We start from the raw sequence: 6318 nt of genomic DNA on the forward strand, positions 1-6318 counted from the left end.
TTGAACCCTTTTTCATCTTGGACCTTGATTATGACTTTTTCTTTGCTAGAGACCTTATTAAAAAAATTAATTTACAAATTTTTTGATGTAGAGATAGTATTTATTACACTATGTTTCAACCAAAGCACTAAATCATTGTGACACAATTATATCTAAAACATAAAAACTCGATAAATCTTTTGTGAAACGACAAATTTGTGGCGGTGTCTGCCACTTGTCTCATGTGGATTTCAACACATGGTTTACATGAAATAGATGAAACATCTCACACAAAAAGTTTACCAAATTTCACTAGAAGGTCAGCAAACGATTTCATGCTACGAAACAGGTACCAACACGAAGACGGTTTGTACTTTGTTCGGGTTAAATTACTTTGTTCGGTTGTTCATTTATATAAAAAACAGGGTGAAAGACTATTTCGAGAAACAAGTCTTTGACACCAAGACGTTTTTTTTTTTTTAAAAGAATGAGCCCCGGCATTTGCATCTGGACGATATATGCAGCCATTTGGCACCAAGACGAATAACCCTTACTACAACCTCAACCTCATAGAATCTGTCTCCTATACGATCTTTCCGCGATGACGCGGCACATATCCCTGATCATTTGATTCTGATCATCACAGCCTCGAGGGAAAACCCAGCCCATTGGATGAAATCGAAACGCAATGATAGCCTTCTAGAAAGTTGGCCGCGCTGCCCAGCACACATGGAACAAGTGTACTTCCGTGCCATCGCCATCCGAGTCCGAGTGTCTGCCTGCTGCCCACAGGCCTGCCCACATATGTGTGGTGCTCGATTGATCGGCAACGACGTCGACGGAAGGGCCTGGATTTCCTTCGTGCCGAACAATAATGGCCTGAAGGAAACGCAGGTTAAAGCTCAAGTTTCGGTCAGAGTGTGGGAGGAAAGCTCCCTTTGCTTCAAGTTCGAAAACAAGCTGGCTGGTTTTTGTTTTGAAGCCGGCGATTTACAGACGTGTCGGCACTAGCTGAAATCTTGTCAGCTGCGGGCCGTGGAGGTTTGGCTAATGTGTGTGGCCTCTGGCCTAGATTTTTTTTTTTTTGGCGGTTGGGCCTCTGGCCTAGATTAATGAGTTCTAATCAGTAAACTTGGCTGACGAGATGATCTACGCATGTTGAACGAGAAAGAGCAGCAAATTATAAGTTTTTTTTTAGAAAGAGCAGCAAATTAACGAAATTTGGGCAGGAACAAGATGGGCGTCATTTCATTTGATAGAGGAAATCAGGCCCATCGAACTCGACAAGCTGTGAACATGCGATTTTGTGGGACTAGCACAAATGTTCGTGCGTTGCAACCGAGAAAATGTTGGCTTCTATGAATCTGCCAGATCAAGGAACCATGTCGTTGGACAACGCTCGCTGATGATAAGAAATTGGTTCATTTCATCAACATATGGGGTATGATTTCAAGTAAATTGATTTGTCTGAACAACCACCTCTTGATTGTTAGTTCATTCTTTAGATTATTTGTTCATTCTTGAATTTCAATAAATATGAAGTAAAAGCACCAAGTAAACTAACCTAGAATAATAATTGCAGCAGCAAGCAAACTAACCTAAAATACGTTGCAGCAAGCATAATCTGTTCATTTAATCAAGTAAATTGTTTAGCTAGCATCACAGTGTATTCTTATCAATAATCTAGTGATATGTAGTATATATCCATAAGCACGTGATTATTTTTTGCAGAAATTTTGTAAACTTACTTAAAGGTTCGTTTTCAAGTTCTGCATAATTTGGCTCCATGCCGAGAGTCAAAAATCGTTTACATGAAAGATGAACCATGTATAAGTTGCATCCACACTATTTATAGAAACATGTGCCAACAACCTTGCAATGGAGACAAAATAAATAAATACAATTCTGGTTCTTTATAGTCTAGCACAACCACAAATAGTGTAGTGTCAAAAACACTCTTATATTATGGAATGGGGGGAGTAATATTCTTAGACTTCAGTAAAAGTGAATATTCCAGGATAGCAGCTCAATTGGTCTCGGTCTTACAGGCTTAGTGGGAGGACGTGAGTTCGATCCCCACGCAGGTTGTCGCTGCGAATTCAGGGCAAAAATAATAGGGCCTGCCTCAAACGACGAAAAGCAGTTTTTTTTCTTACACTTTAGTATCACCTCGTGTATATGTTTTAAATTCAAACTGAAAGCATAAATTTATAGAAAGGAAGCGTATTGTGACGGTGAATCCGACAAAGTCAATCCATGCTTTATTATTAGGGATAGATTAGGGAAAGAATTATTATTAGGGAGAGATAGATGTATAGATGTACATATATAAATTTGATGGATAATGAGTGGTGGATTGTGAAGTTCCTTTTTGAAGTTAGATTAAAAAGGTCCTGTCGCACATAGTTTGTTATAACAGGTTACGATGAAAACATGTTTGCAGGTTGAATCATTTCTCTTATCTAACTTTTCAGGTGATACATCATCAACCGAATGGGATAAGGCTTGGTCTAGTTTTAAGAAGAAAGGGAAGAAGACCCTATTCTCAGAGTTCTCACCGAACAAATATGTGACCTGTAACCCACGGCGCATTGAGTATCCATTGTCAGAAGAAGTCGATCCAATCAAAAGAGCCGAGAGGTCTAACTTGATGTTGTGAACAAGCCCAATATGTACCTTAGTAGGGGTGATTATCTTCGTTTCGGCATTTCTTATCTATACATTGGTTGTCCCACCCAAGTAACAGGTGAGCTGTAGGCCAAAGATTCTACTTGGAAGTCTGTATTGTACATTTAGTTTGTACTATACCAAGTATAATCATGGTTCTGTATTGCTTCAAGCACATTGTAATAGATCATAATACAGAACTCCTTCCATTTTGGTGATTTTCTTCACCTGCACATAAATTGGACCCTCTTTAGTCCTCCATTATAACCAAGAATATTGGGTCACCTAGAATAATAATATGTTGATCACTATCCATGACTGTGCTCCTGATGTGATTTTTTTTCATAGTTCTCACTTCCTAGTTCGTCTCACATTTCCACAACCTTAAGACATGGCCCGACTCATATTTCAACGACCTACGGAGATATACGGTCGATCTGGTTCAGGCAGCATGGTTCAGACCCCATGGTTCACCACAGGCAAAACATGGTTGACCGGGTTAAGAATGCATGGTTCAGACCTGTGGTTCACTATGAGTAGACTGCATGGTTCAGAGTCCTGATTTTTTCATAAACCAGGATTGACCCGGTGTCGAGGAACTATGCTGTGGGACATGGATTGAAAATTACAAAACAATCAATCAATTGAAAGAAATTCAGATTATTTATAGGGCAGTTAGTGAAACATAAACCCACACATGCATAGATACTCTGATAGATAAGCAGCTACAGCAAAAAAGGAAACTACAACAATCTAGCGGAAATAAAAATTCTACATCTCATAGGAGAAATCAAGCTAGTGAACATAGCTTCTAGTGAAGAAGTGTCGACTTCAGTTTTTAGGCACTTGTATATCCAACTACAACTACAAAAATATCTAATCATTTGAAAATTTCAACTATAAGTCTATAACCCATAAATATACAACCAGTATAACTGGAAGTTCCAGCTTGCCGAGAAAACTGTGAAGGATGAACTATTTTCCACATAATCATCTACAGGATATTCTTTGAGCATCAATAAATAATTTTCAAACATATACTGTAATTTAAACAAAATCAGAACCTTCTTTACCATTCACTCCTAAATGTAATCATCTTTTAATGCAGGTCTCGGTCTTGTAGTAGCCGACATTGTCCGCAAGCTACTGTAGTGGAAAGTAGTTTCACAATGGAGAAGTTACTACCAGAAATAAGTCTGTCCAAACACTATGTCAGGTACCTTGCAGATAAAAAAAAGTGGGAGATGCATCATATGAGTTCATAAGAGTACTTACAAATATTGATATTGACATTATCCAGAAACGTGCAGCCAAAGCTAATGAAAAGGTTCATATATATATTTTTAATTTGTATTTAGTGAAAACTGACTTGGCACTTGACATACAGTATGTGATGCTAGCTCCAGGTAAATATGCATTGCAGTAAATGCAAAGGGGGGGAATAGTTGATCTGCATTCAATTCTTGCAGACCTTACTATATAAATTACCCAAAGAAAGACCAGACTTAACTGAAAATGAAATTTTAGAGAACGTTCACTTAAACATTCAAAGAAAAATTGTTAATATCATGGAAAAATATAGAGATTTGAACACATCTCGCAGAATACATCTCACTAACTGTCTAAGATATATATATATAATTCCAACTGACATTGTGGATGGGATGCTAGTAGAAAAAACACATATGGTAGAACAATTATCATTAAAACCAAGAGGTTAGCAATTAATTGGTGCAATCCTGTAACTTTGGGCCAAGAATGTTCATATTTCAGTCGATCTACTGAAGGGGTTTTATGGTATCTCGGTCTATGTCGTTAATTGACCATTTCGACCATTGATACAATTCACAATGGTAAACAATTCTCAGGAGCAAAAGGGTAAATGATTTCAGGGCTCTTTCAAAAAGAAATTGCATCAGTAAAACTTAGGAAGGCATAATTGCATATCCAGGCCCAAGCTTCCATGCATGTTTCCCATCACATGTATGCAGCCATGTATGCCAAGCAAGGCTGGCCTCAGACGGGTGCCACAACTTGGGGTGTCTTTGGCTCGCTTGTGAAGGATAGTAAGGGGAAGAGGCAAGGTTGTGCTGCTACACCTCGTCATTTGTCCGCTCGGTCTGCAATGCTCTCCAACGACAGGTTGGAGATGAAGTGGTTGCACGCGAAGTGAGCGGCATGGTGGCCCGCATTTCCATCGAGGAAAAAGCACAGGGGCGGGGCAGAGTGGAGGCGACACTGATTATACATCAAACTTTCTCACTCCCAATACTGCATGAAGCACCCTGCCTGGTCATGTTCTTCTGACTGAAATTTGATGTGGCCCTGAATATATGTGCAACGGTGACACTGCACTTACTTTGCCAGCCCCTGCAATCAAATTTGTCAACCAGTAGAGCATAGTCCATAAATATTCTGATTTTTCTCAAGGGGACTATAGGGGCCAAATAATTTCAAAATCAGGGAGAAAATCATAGATGAATATGTTGAGCGAAGCCTGCTGCCCCTGCTGTCTTGAAGCTCCTACACCACAGAACAAATATCAGTGCACTGCTTTGCTAATCTAGACCAAAACAAATCAAGGAAACTATCAATTTTTCCGATAAAGATCAAGAGAACTCTCCTAATCGTGACATACTCATCCTAATCCGCCTCTGCCTGTAACAACCCACTTCCTCTGGCTGTGAACACTGACGTACATCCAGATGCACGCACCAACGCCACATTAGTCTAGCAACCCGATTGAGTTCCACCATCATACCATTTTTTGAATCATATGGAAGGAGAGTTATTCTCATGATGTATTCATGTGGGAGTTAACCTCAAGGATCTGGACTGAACGGCCGGACAACACCCAAACACCTTGTGTGCAAAAAATAACTAAGAACATCCACAACCTATGACCAGCTAATTCTATCCCTGTTGACAAGAAGCACTACATATGCAGTAATTTGACATCATGAAACTGTGCAAACTCGTGATCCTCAGCAGAAAATAAAAGTCATCCAGAGAGACTGGCACGCGGTTTCCTCTGGTAACATGGGGTGGGCACAGAAATACACGTGTGTCCGAAGTTGAGGTGGAGGAGCAGAGGGGGCGGCGAGTGCAACGATGACCGGATGGCCGTGTGGCTCTGGTCGAGCGGCGAGCGCGCGCCCTCCCAGGCAGCACACATCGAGGAAGGATGAGCTGAGGCAGAATAATAGTGCAGGGTGTTGCGATCTCCGTCGTCGGTCGGCCGGGCCGATGACCGGCGACTGGTGCGTCACCGGATCGAGCGTCCCGCGGGTCGGGCGAGTCCTGGCGGCGCAGATCGGCCCGCGAGCGCCGCACCCTCCCATCCTCTGCCTCCCGCGAGGTCGCAACGAGGGGAGCAGTGAACGGCCAAGAAAGCCGTGGGTGAGGAGGAGATGGGATTGGGAGAGGAAGGAGGCGGTCGACGTCGTGTGGTGAGGCCGTGCGGGGCGGGGCGGGAGGCGCCGGCGGCGCGCGGGGCATGGCCGGAGGTGTGTGGCGCGGGGCGGAGCGCCGTGAGGCAGAGCATGGCTGCGTTTATTTTTTTCCTTTGTACCGATTTGATTTGGACTGCGGGTTGATTTGTGTGAACTTCAAGGGCTTTTTTGCAAAAGTATTAATGATAATGACGAACGACCAGAAGCAATAGCTGCTTTA

At 41.9% G+C, this 6318-nt stretch overlaps 2 long non-coding RNA genes across 3 annotated transcripts; one reads left to right on the top strand and one right to left on the bottom strand.

The window, feature by feature from the left end:
- The first annotated feature begins 1337 nt into the window (after positions 1–1337).
- On the top strand, positions 1338–2864 carry LOC123056058 (uncharacterized). Its single transcript, XR_006426673.1, has 2 exons — positions 1338–1420; positions 2454–2864. It is a non-coding gene; the product is annotated as an uncharacterized lncRNA (long non-coding RNA).
- On the bottom strand, positions 2414–5473 carry LOC123056047 (uncharacterized). Of its 2 annotated transcripts, XR_006426672.1 has the most exons (3): positions 3720–5473; positions 2656–2874; positions 2414–2553 (listed from the first exon to the last, which is right to left on the bottom strand). It is a non-coding gene; the product is annotated as an uncharacterized lncRNA (long non-coding RNA). The 2 variants fall into 2 exon arrangements; XR_006426671.1 differs by lacking the exon at positions 2414–2553 and having other exon boundaries at positions 2627–2874.
- Positions 5474–6318: the final 845 nt, after the last annotated feature.

Source organism: Triticum aestivum, chromosome 1A, assembly GCF_018294505.1.
Source record: "Triticum aestivum cultivar Chinese Spring chromosome 1A, IWGSC CS RefSeq v2.1, whole genome shotgun sequence".
In the NCBI taxonomy this organism is placed as follows: Eukaryota; Viridiplantae; Streptophyta; class Magnoliopsida; order Poales; family Poaceae; genus Triticum; species Triticum aestivum.